Source organism: Ornithodoros turicata, chromosome 3, assembly GCF_037126465.1.
Source record: "Ornithodoros turicata isolate Travis chromosome 3, ASM3712646v1, whole genome shotgun sequence".
NCBI lineage: Eukaryota > Metazoa > Arthropoda > Arachnida > Ixodida > Argasidae > Ornithodoros > Ornithodoros turicata.
This window is the reverse complement of record NC_088203.1, coordinates 55,235,123-55,247,145: the sequence shown is the minus strand read 5'-3', so window position 1 is coordinate 55,247,145 and position 12,023 is coordinate 55,235,123. Positions and strand designations below refer to the sequence as shown.

The following is a 12,023-nucleotide window of genomic DNA, read 5'->3' as shown; positions in this document are numbered from 1 at the left end:
TTGTTGTTGTTGATTTGATACGTACTTTGCCTTCATGGGATTAAGGATAGGACACCTTTTCTTCTTTGCATATCCTGGTTCAATTGAAAGGTATAGGCTAGGCCTCGCCTGAGCTGCTTGGGGCGCTTTGGTGGTTTGTCTGCATCCGTTTGCTCACGCAGTGTTCACAACCCCAACAACATTTGGAGGCATCATGCATGGATTTCCTTCTGGTCATCGATTGGACACTGTCCAAGCCGCCACCTTCAGGCCCTGGTCCTTACCGCTCCATTGGGTAAAACATCTCCACCATCAGGCCACTCCAGAGTCACGTCAGCCTTGGCTTCCTCTTCATCGGCGGGGCAAGTTGTCACGACTGTCGCTACCGTCGGTCCCGCACGTCGGTCGTCGGCACGAAAGCGAACAAAACCGGGAAGCACGGGAGCTGCTGGCCTCTCTCTTGGCTGGTCTGTGCCATCGCCATGTTACCAGAGCTTACGACTTTCATCAAAATCCAGTTGCTGGGGGGAAGGAATGCATCAGCACCCAAAATGTGCTGCCCATGTTGGAGAGGGGGGCAAATAGTGAGGATAGGTTGATTGATAGCGTCTCATATTTCAACACTCGATTGGTCAGAGAGCTGAAAAAGTGAGTGGAGCTTGGCATGACCCATTAATGGCCATACTCCCTTTTAATATACGGCTCTGATCCGCTGCTACCAGAAGAGCTACGTGCACGAACTGTAAGTATGCGCAGCAAAATGACATGTGCAACCATGCAGGTACCTGTGCCGGTACCTCGCTAACCCCTGTTTCGCCGTGCCCCATCTCAGCCATCATGTACCACCATTGGGTACTAAAGTGTTGATATCTTCGTGCTCGCCTCGGCTTGCTCCCCTCATCTCACAAAGTGATCTCAGTGGTGACAGACGAAGAGTATGTGCAGGCTGTTGTCTCGGACAACAACGCAGATCAGGTCTTGAACTGATCTGACGAATCTGATGATGACAATGAAAGCTGGTGTGGTGATAGTGCTTGTGCTTTAGGGTCCACGGACAGAGGACATTGGAGGAAGCAGCTGCTGGACTGCTACTTACAATCATTCACAGAGACATTTTCAAAACCCCCATCAGCGGTGTCCCCACTTGCCTACTTCAAGTCGGCTGTCACAGCTGAGATGGTAGGCAATGTGGTAAAAGAAACAAATGAGCGGAGTTCTCATACAATGTGCAAGTCACTGAACATAACTGCTGCAGAAGTAGAGCAGTTTATCAAGATGTATGTGATGATGGGACTCATCCAGACGCCGAGCGTCAGATGTTACCGAGAGACATGTCCTTGCTGTGATATTCTCGCAGACATCATGTCCAGGATCTGCTTTGACAGCATCATACAGTTCCTTGACTTTGCATCAATGCAACTGACGATATGAAAAAGGACAAAGGATGGAAAATCAGGCCCAGGGAAGCTGTTCAAAGATTGAGCCAGAAGGTTTTCAAAGTGTGGATGAAATACTGATTGGCTTCACCAGCAGATGTGGTGTAAAATTTTACATGCCCATGAATAAAACTCGGGCCAGGTAGGGTCATCGGGCATTTTGTATAATCTTGACCCGTATCTAGGCCAAGCGGAGAAGAATTAGAGATTCGGGCTAGGCGGTGATGCTATTTCCATGAGCAGCATACATCCAGAGATGAAGGGCTACAAAGTGGCAGCTGATAATTTTTTTACATCCCCGGAGCTTGCAGCTCAGTTTCAATCAATCAATCAATCAATCAGAGTTTATTGTTGATCAAACAAAATACATAGAGTCAATATACAGATGGAGGTCCTATAGTTCGTAAAAAGGAATTGGTTTTGTCAAGACAATAATGAAAAACCGACTAAAGGATAGATACGAGAACACCGTTTCTACATGGCAATATTTCTGAAAAGCCATCACACCAATCGTAACTTTAGGCCAGCTCTGAGCTATGCTCAGCCAGTAACCAAGCAAGTAATTAAACGAGTTCATGAACTGGTACGAGAAGGAATCGAATCCCTGAAAGAGGTGAAACAGTGCATAACGTTCTTTGTGGAGGATGTCCTCTTCCCAGAATCTCATAATCTACCAGACTCATCAAGAGTGTTTAACCCAACCAGTAAGGACATGGCAAATCATATTCAGAATGCACTACAGCAAGAAAGGTTCAGCTTCGTGGATCAAGCAAATACAATGCACTTTGTCGAAGGCTTTAATAATAAATACATCATTCAGCTCAAATCGTACTGGATGCTAGCAAATGAAGCACCAGTGAAGTTCACTGAAGTGTCCGAAGCAGACAACCCTACATGCTCTGTACTGGAAGAGTGCAGAGACAGTACGTTTCTGCTATCAGTCAAGTTTTACAAAGCCTGTCATAGAAAGGCACACAGACTCAGTTATCTGCTTAGATGATACTAACAAAACGACAGAGTACACCCTGCCGCTGTTCTTACTTGTTGCACGCGAACACCTATTGCATATGCATCATACAGACATCCATTGTAGAGTTCACAACAGCACAGTGCATAGGGGAGGCCCTTTATGTGTTTCAGGGCGGGTGTCCCAACTTAACCCAAAATACTGGATGGTGAACTATAGCTTAGCTGAAAAAAAATTAGGGGGGGGGGGGATCACTGCAACGTTCCTGGGGTCCCACATAGCCCTCTGACTTCCATCGGGAAAACACATGGGAACGGCGGTGAAGAAGGAAGGAGAACTGCATCAAAAACAAGGAAGCACTGGGCCTTCTACGGCACATAGCAAAGGCTCCAACAGTAGAAGAGGATGTGGGAACTTTGAATAAGCGGCAGACAAACCCCTGCTGCTTAAAGAACAGTCACCTTCCGGTTGTGAGGAACATTTTCACCGCTTATTGGACTTTGATAAGGCAACGGCAGAGTGCACCTTTCTGTGTATGACACCGTAAGTCACGTGTGTGGGAGATGGGCGTTCTTGCCTGAGGAAGGGTTAAAAGATGAACATTTGGTGGATGTGGGGCCTTTTCTTCCTGGTCTTGGTGTGCAGCAGAGCGCTATCTTCCCTGCAGATTGTTGTAAGTGGAATAAACCTTCGTTTGTTGTTCGCACTTTTCACTTGCTGTGTCTTCCTCGGCAACACAGTGAATGGGTTTTGTGCTTTAGGTCAGACCTCCCAATATCAACAAACAAGGCTACTGAAACCCAAAACAAGCAGCTGAAAAGGCAATACCTGAAGACCTACTGTGTACGAAGGATCTTAACAGGCTTAATCAGAGTCCTCCTCTAGCAGAATGCATGTGCTCCGCAGTTCCTACACAACAGACCTCCAGATGTAGGAGAGTATGTAATGCAGACTTATGCTTGGAGAGGGCTTTGTTTCTGAGATACTAGACTGAGAAACAACGAAAGAAGGAGTTTTCTCAGTGAAATCTCAGCAACTTGCCGACGCATCCTACACTCTTAATTTCGCAGCCCCAAGCTTTATATGGACTTTATCAAGGACAAGCTTCTGTGCAAACACTTTTGTGCGATCTTCATAGCTGAAGGCGCAGGATTTGAGATACTGCACACAAGATGTGAAAATGAAATCTCTTGTTCCTTGCAGGAAGACATACAGACATAGACATACAGATGACATGTGTACCCTGTACACCACTAGATCCCTGTGACTGTGATGACACAATTTCAGCTCCACAATCTGCTTTGCTGCTTTGCCTGTTGGAGATCTGCCGTTAACAAAAAGATGCAATTAGCCATGAGAAAAGAAAGCTGCTAGCCAATCTAGAGAGGGCAAAGAACCTGGCATATGACTGTGTAGATGATGACAGGACGGATGAAGCCACCTGCGCAGCAGCAACATACGAAGCAGCGTTACAGAGAGGAACCTCTCTAAAGCCTATACCAGTTGCGTGCCACACGTGTACCACCTGAAACAAAGGAGGTCCTGTGGCATCGGGTACATAAGCGGTACAAGGTCGCGAATGCTGCGTAGCAGCAGGTACATAATCGACACAGAACTCGCAAGCCTAAGTCCGTGTGGTACAGAGCCTTGAGCAGATGCAGCAACAAGGTGTCCTCTTAAATGACATTTTGCCTGCTAAACTGAACGCTTCTGTACCGCATACATCAGATTGGTGCACCCCTTGGCAGAACAAGTATAGTTTTATAGTTATAGTTTTTTCCTATTTACGTACCTAGCAGATGCCAAGACAATAAGGTTTCGGCTTCGTATCGCTCGAATAGAACGCTACGGCCCTGCTTCTGGTGGCGTAATATATTTTACACATGGGCTTCATTTATTTTCAACTAGATAATATTCAAACTCAATTTTTGAAACAGTCTATCTTTCATTGATTACTTGAGTTGCCCTATAAAGGTGCTTTCACCCATGAAACAGGAAAATGATGCAGTGATGAGAGACAAGGTAGAAGCACACTTCAGCAGCTTCCCCAAGTCTACACCACTGTGCTTTCACACTTTTCACCACCGCATCTTCTCGCGATGCAGCAAGTCTGCCAGTTTCGCCTATTTGAAATTAGTGAAGCACTGCGATTCAAGCAGAAAGTTCAAGAAAATGCTGCTCTTTTTAAAGCTAAGACTGTGCTCATTTCTGTGTATCATCGAATATCATCAGTTTTCACCAACAGCAGGGGAGGTGTCTCCAGTTGTTGGATGCCCCATGCACAAATGGCCACAAACAAGGGCTTGCACGTCACTGTTCAGTGTCCCTGTTCAACCTGCAAGAGTTCAGTATTGAGCAGACGTGAGGAGATGTGGCACTCTGGCTAATTCCCACCATGATGATGTGAATACTGTGAGCTTTTCACAGTTTCAAACATGGTTGTTGGTACGTATTGAATAATATGGGGCATCACAGGTGACTATCACCCCAAATAGCTTACGACTCAACAATCATTAGTGTGTACAAGAAACTGTTCAGTACAGTAGACCCTCGTTATAACGAAGTCGTCGGGATCAGAAAAATTCAATATAAGCGGTATTTCGATAAAAGCGGGAGCACCATAAATACGGTGCAATTTGGCCAAAATTGCGTGGAAATTGCATTGGAGTGCGTTACAACAAGTAATTTCGACAGTGAGCAAAGCAGTCTTCCAAACCTTTATAGCGGCGAGAAAAAGCTCATAACCTCATATTGCCGGGTGGTATTGCTGGTCAGTAACAGCACATCTTCCAGTTTCTTCAGGCACTGTATAAGTCGCCACCACCGCATTCGACTTTGTTGCGCAAAAGACGAAGTATATTATTTGTTACTGCAGTCGACAGAATTTCCCGTGGTCCGCCCTCCAAGTCTTCGTTTTGACTTTTCGCACCCAACGCAATGTAGACGACCTCCTCATCCATGGTGGCACCAACAATGGGCACGTCCGCATCCACAAGCGCGAAAGAATCGAATACCCTTGTCCACGGGTTGTAGGGTGAACGTCGTGTTCGCTGGCAAGAACTCCAAAGTGATAGCCGTCAGATGTTCAATTTTGCCGTGACCGGTGCAATTGCCGACGACAAACTGGACATTGTGCTGTGCAGCAGCAAACTTGCGATCCAGACGTCGCACGTAGTTTTCAAAAATAGCTACTGTCATCCATGCACGCTTGTTGCTTCTATAGATGCAATCAATCCTTGGTCATACAAGCATTTTGAAAGCAGCGCGTCTTTTCTATGTTGCCTACTATCAGTAAGGGGAGCTTATTTTCCCCGGTGACATTTGCCTTGGCGATGGCAGACTTGGACCGTTCACCCTTTTCTACTTGGCGGATGAGGGCGACTTTCTGCTCCAAAGTTAAACACCTCCATACAGACTTCTGTGCTGTCATCATGCAAAGCAAAGCAACAGTTTCCCTCCTAACTGCTACGGGCGCGTCACGTGGTCAGAGAGGTGGGCACGTGCCCGACCCCTCGCACTCTCCTTCGCGCTTCGTCGTCCGTCATCGGCGTTCTGGAGGGAAACAGTGAGGACCGCATTTTGCCGTCTAGCGTGTCTAAGTCGTGGGATGTTGTTGACAGTAGGAATGACTCGGCATGAAGGCGCTCCAGTGTCTTGCACTATGCAGTGTTGGCTCACGGTAAACTTCGAATAAACCGGTTCAAAATACTACACGCATTTCGATCGGGAGCTGGTGAAACTTCGAAATAAGCGATAACTCGTAAAAAGTGATTTCGTTCTAACGAGGGACTACTGTATAAAAAGCAGATAGGGGTTATGGGGTGGCGTTGCTGGGCTTGTCTGTCAGCCAAAATACTGTTTTCGCCTTAGCAATCAAGCCAAAGAAGGGGGGGTAGAAGGTGTTCATTCTGTCCGGTGTCAGCGGATTTTCGTATGAATTTGAAGTTTACACAGGAAAGGAGAACCTTGCCCTGAGACAAGATGGGGAACCAGATTGCGGGGTAAGTGGAAACGTTGTTGGCAGTCTATGGAGAAAATTTCCTAGTGGCATTCATCACAAACTGTATTTTGACAATTACTTCAATAGTCCAGCACTTCAAACCTAGTTTGAAAAGCGGACAGTTCACTGCATTGGAACCGTGCGATTAAATAGAGTTCATGACGTTTCCATGCCATCTGACAAAGAGGCGAAGAAAAAGGGAAAAGGTCACATTGAAGAGAAAGTTGCATCGATGGATAGCGTAGACCGATCTTGCATACGATGGCAGGACAACAAGACCGTCTCCCTACTGTCTACGTTTGTTGGAGCCCAGCCTATTGTAAGTGCCCCTCGATACGATGGTAGAAAAAAAGAGCGCGTGATAGTGCCCTGTCCGTTTGCTGTCATCGCTTACAATAAGCACATGGGTGGATTGGATCAGGATTGGATTCCCTGATTTCTTTGAACAGAGCACATCTACGGTCGAAGAAGTGGTACTTCCGGATATTCCTCCCCCTGCTTGACCTAACCGTAGTCAATGCATGGTTGTTATACCGGAGGAGTAACCTGCAGCAACCAGAGACCTCAAGCAAGAAACCCTTGCCTCTTGCACTATTCAAGATCGAGCTTGCAGAGGAGCTCTGCAAGGCTGGAAAACAGGAAGACCGTAGAAGGGGAAGGCCACGCAATGAGTCAATTGAGACCGCACTCAACACGAAGAAGTCAAAGGGCCCTGCCGCACCCAACACCTCCGATTGATGTAAGAGCCAACAAAGTTGGTCCGCCTTAACCCGGGTGCTGTGGACCCAGAAGAGACAGAGGTGCAAATTCCCGAGATGCACAGGGATCTGCATGTGTTTTTGCTCCAGGTGCAAGATGTACTTGTGCTTGAGTAACAAAACTAACTGCTTCGTGGAATACCACACAAACAAATGAAACGTGCTTGGTGAGCTGCACTGTTTAGCCTCCTGTAGCCTCTGCAGTTTGTACAGTGTTGCGAAAAAGCAACACACCATAAAAATCTTCCTATACTTGTATGCAACTAATAAATTGCTGTGGCTGTCATATATTTGGCATAATGGAGTGGTCAGGATCACCTGAAATTTTATTTTTGGGAAAATAAAATATGTGCAATAAAGGGTTAAAGTACTAGAGCACAGCGTTCAGCTGTGTTCATATTAAATCATGTTCGTTATTGTTAACAAAGTGTGCGGTGTCATTCCTTCTCGCATCTGCAGGTGGGCATGTTGAGTGTGAGTGTATCCCCTTTTGCTAATTAATTTTTTTGCTCCATCACCTTCGGGAATGAAGGACGTCACAACTGCAGCTTTATTACACAAAAGTCACCCAATATTCATTCCGCCACCTTAAAGAGCAACGCAAGCTTAGCTAAAGTGTTGCACTTCCTGATCCAGTTCATGCAATCTGCACATACAAAAGCAGCACAGGATTGACCTTCATGATTTTTGACAGGAACACCAGTGAGCTGCGTTCCTCTCTATGCACCTGCCATGTAAACACATTTTTGCTGTGCGTCGCAATTTCAACATGGACATCGCTCTCGGGAGATGCTATGTTCTAGAAACCATGCAGGCTTGAAGCGAGATTAGTACAAATAATAAAAAATCAAATAATCAAGCACATCTTCCACGGAACATTCCGAATTATTACATGCAGAAACACATTGGCTCTATGGGGCATTTGACGGTGCAAATAGTCTATCTGAAAAATTGGAAAGTTCGAATTGTTTTAGTCCCAATTATTGGTTGGTAAGTGTACTTTGCCCCATAAGCACCCCTAAGTTCTTATCTTAGCAGGAGTGTGCACTCATTTTCTTTTTTGTTGTCACACACCAATCATCGTCACCAAAATAAGGTTGATGTAGATACTCCTTTGCTCATCTGACGACTCAAGCGTGATCTTCATAAAAGCGGTATTACATACCCACCTGAAACTATTTTAAGTATGAGTTAGCCTATCCCACTGTAACAACAGCTGTCACATAGCAGACTGCTATCTTGCAGAACTTCGCAACTGTCGTAGAGCCAACAAACAGACAGAGAAAAGTATTTTCTAACCAATAACACTGCATGCTAGAACTGGGAAAGTGGCATGCTGTGGCTTACCTGAGGAATATTGTCATAGATGTGTAATTTTCCCACGTTAGTTCTATACGATGCACAAGTAGCACAAAACACACATGGATATCCAGAAACAGTGATGCATCACAATGTCCCTACAAAAAATCTTTAGTTTTGTCCGCACTGCACTGCACCGCTACTAGTAGTGTCCGCGTTACACTGTCCCTCACGATGCACTGAAAAAGATGAGACACTGTCATACAAAGGAATACAATAGTCCACATGTACTAAATATTTGGGGATCTGCAACATTTTTTCCTGTCTGCCATAGACTGAGTTAACTGGCATCGGAATAGTAACACACCATAATCTATTTGTTTCACTGACATATGGGTACCACTACAAATATTAGCAATGCAGATACCAGTTAGTAGCTTACAATTCAGTCTGACACTGTTACACAATTTATGAATATACCAAGGTCAATGTGCATAGGCTGAATATGCACACTTGCAAGCATATTCAAAGGAGCTGGTGCAAGCATGGGCCACTGCAGGTTAGAGGGCATCACAATGCTGTGTGAACGATGTAAAGATGACTGAGCAATGATATAGCTAGGGTACCTGGTACCCGCCAACTGATCCAGCGATGCAGCTCGACCGTCACAGATTTTTGTGGAAATAATTAGGATGCTTCATGGTGGCACAGGGATATCAAATACGAAATATTAGTCCCAAATTTTGAAGTGTTCCACCGCTAGAGGGGTCCAAATTTAAGCCCGGAGGAAAAAACATGTTCACATAGGTAGCGTTCGGTGACCGTTATAGTGCACCAAAATAGTCCAAGATTGAGAGGTTATTCAAAAAAAGCCCTCTACTTACGTGCGATTGAGTGTCACAGATCTGTCACAAAAGGGAGCTTGTCTCCAGTACCAAAGTTTGTGAAGTACCAAAGTTTGACATTTATAAAAATGACCAACCTTTCTAGGCACATGAAATCCTGCTGGTGAATATCTGGAGAGACGTATATTCCAATAAAAAATATTGTTGCTTTCACAAAAAACCTAGCTGCCGAAACAATTTGGTAAGGTCGAGAATCTCCCTCTCAAAGTGCATACTTCATGGGTTAAATTTGTTGTGGTGATAACAAGGTAGTAAAGTGTGCTTTACACAGAACTGTGGAGGAACACCTTGAGAATACAGAAACATGAACTCAGAAAAGTACTTTTAGTTAAACTCAATAATTTTTTTTCTGTGGCACACCCTGCGCCACACGGTCATCTGCAGAGACTGCAAGCTATCACCGTTCTCCATTGAAAGCTCAATGGAAAAATTGAAATTATCACAGAATGGACACTAAAAATGCAGCTATTTATATCAAAGTGTAAAACAGCCATCGTTTCGTGTGGTTCCTGTCCATGTTTCTGCCTTGCTGCTGTTTTTTCACTATATGCCAAAAGTATAGTTTTATGGCACTCGATGTGCCTTACCATGCTAGTTGTGCTGCAGCTAGTTGTGAGTCAATGAGCTGAAAATAAAGTAGTTTTCTGGGATACGTGTAAGTCACTGGACGTATGCAAGCAAAAGCTGAGGGCCCATGGGGTTTCTCTTTTTCATCGTTTGCAAGGCCAAACAGTGCCTGTCATGTATTTATCTGGTGCGTATCCCTTATTGTGTGATAATCAATTGTTCAACCCCTTGCAAATGCATGTTGGTACTCTAGAGTGTCATAGGTGTTGGCCGTACTCAGGTGGCCAGATTCAGAAATGCTGGCGATGGCTAGCACAAGCACAGAGTGTGTACCAATGAAAGTGTTTAATTACTCTCTCTTTACTTGTCTTGTGTTGCATACTGTGCCATCAAGTCGCAGGCATATTTTACCATACTTAGGCCGGCACATCTTCGCTCTTCCTACCGGACTGTCCCTCTTGTTTCATAAACATTGAAACTGCAATACATTGTTAGTGAAGTGTTATACGCCTGTCACACGGCAAGTTGAATGTCGTTCCCAGCAAATGATATTTGTACTGAATGACATTCGTTCCGTGTCACATGGTGAAAACAAATGGCATTACGTGCAAATAGCAACCACCCAGTGAATGAACTAGAGGAACTTTGTCACGAATTTTTGACATGAAGGAAGGAAGGAAGGTGTTGTGTATTGGGGTATTATCTGCTGTATAATCTTCGAGATAATGAGTGCTTCACAGGAAGGTCACGCTCTCCGGGAGGGGCACTACCCACAACCACAAAAGCGCATGACATGTGCGGGATGCATTCATTCTATTCTATGCTTGTCAGTTAGGCAGTTGATGCCTGTACTGAGTATGCCATACAGCCGTTATGTTCCTGTGTGGAATAAAGACGTTCTCTCGTACAAGGCATGACTTAAGACATAAGAGAAGGCATAACACTGTTTCTCAGAGAACTACTCTGGTTCCCTCGCAGTGTTGCTTGCTTCCTGCTAGTCTCGGCTTGTGATACTTAGCCAACTGAGCATCACCTGAAATGCAACAATTTTGTGAAATAATCTAATATGTTGCTGATTTCGAGAAAAATAAATAAAAATATGACGAATGTGCATGTATCTAGCTACATGTGTTCATCCCATGTTATCTTAATCTTCGACAGTGACATCATTTGTGAATGACGTTCTTTTCCTTCATGCAGCTTGACGAAATACAAACGAATGACATTTGGTGCCAATATCATTCCCTGGGAATGCCATTCAATTTGCCACGTGACAGGGGTATTACAGGCCAGAGCAAAGCAGGCTGACACATTTGTCATTGTCCTGTTTACTTTTATGTTTTCCTGAGGAAACCTACATTCACGAGGAAAACACAAATATTCAAACACACCATAGTAATAAAAATTTCTCTTCCATAGTCCACCGATATTGTTGCACAGTGAGATGCACACATAAGCAATGAGAAATTAGATGAGGCGGGCTACAAATATGGACGACAGAAACACATACTGAGCTTCCGACGTCCAGAAGGCAGAGGTTCGAATCCTGGCGTCAGCACCTTTTTCCCGCGTTGTTTGATTTAATGGGATGCACAGACTAGGCCATTCATTTCTCTGAGAACCTCACGACACGGAAATGTATTGGACGAATGTATTGGGATTCGCAAAGTTGTCTTGTTTACTTTGCATCTAGTGGACTTATATACCAGTCCACATATAACGGTGCTCTACGTGTTTCTTATCGTAGTTTCTATTTTTCATGTACCCTTTCGAGGAAGAACGGTGACAGCATGCGGTCTCTGGCAAGGAGCGCACAGCGCCTTGTGTGCTGCAGAAAAAAAAAAAGAATTGAGTTTAACCAAAAGTACTTTTCTGATTTTTGTGTATGTATTCTCAAGGTGTTCCTCGACACTTCTGTGTAAAGCAAACCTTTCCAGCTTGTTATCACCACAACAAATTTACCTCCGAAGTATACGCTTTTAAGCGATTTTCTTGACTTTACTGAATTTTTTTTTGGCAAATAAATTTTTAGTGAGAGCAACAATATTTTTTTATTGGAATGTACGTCTGCTCGGCTCTTCACCTGTAGGATGTAGTTGGTTTCGACAGCCT

The 12,023-nt window shown here is 44.6% G+C and overlaps 1 long non-coding RNA gene and 1 pseudogene across 2 annotated transcripts in view; one reads left to right on the top strand and one right to left on the bottom strand.

Moving 5' to 3' along the window:
• Window positions 1-3,557: 3,557 nt before the first annotated feature.
• LOC135388484 (uncharacterized) overlaps window positions 3,558-12,023 on the bottom strand; it is a 33,432-nt gene continuing 24,966 nt past the window's right edge. For both annotated transcript variants that reach the window (XR_010421412.1, XR_010421411.1), the window contains 3 exons: window positions 8,488-8,678; window positions 3,780-3,907; window positions 3,558-3,706 (listed from right to left, as the gene is read on the bottom strand). This is a non-coding gene — a long non-coding RNA (uncharacterized LOC135388484). The remainder of the gene's footprint in view (window positions 3,707-3,779; window positions 3,908-8,487; window positions 8,679-12,023) is intronic.
• Window positions 6,552-7,585, top strand: LOC135387679 (piggyBac transposable element-derived protein 4-like; annotated as a pseudogene).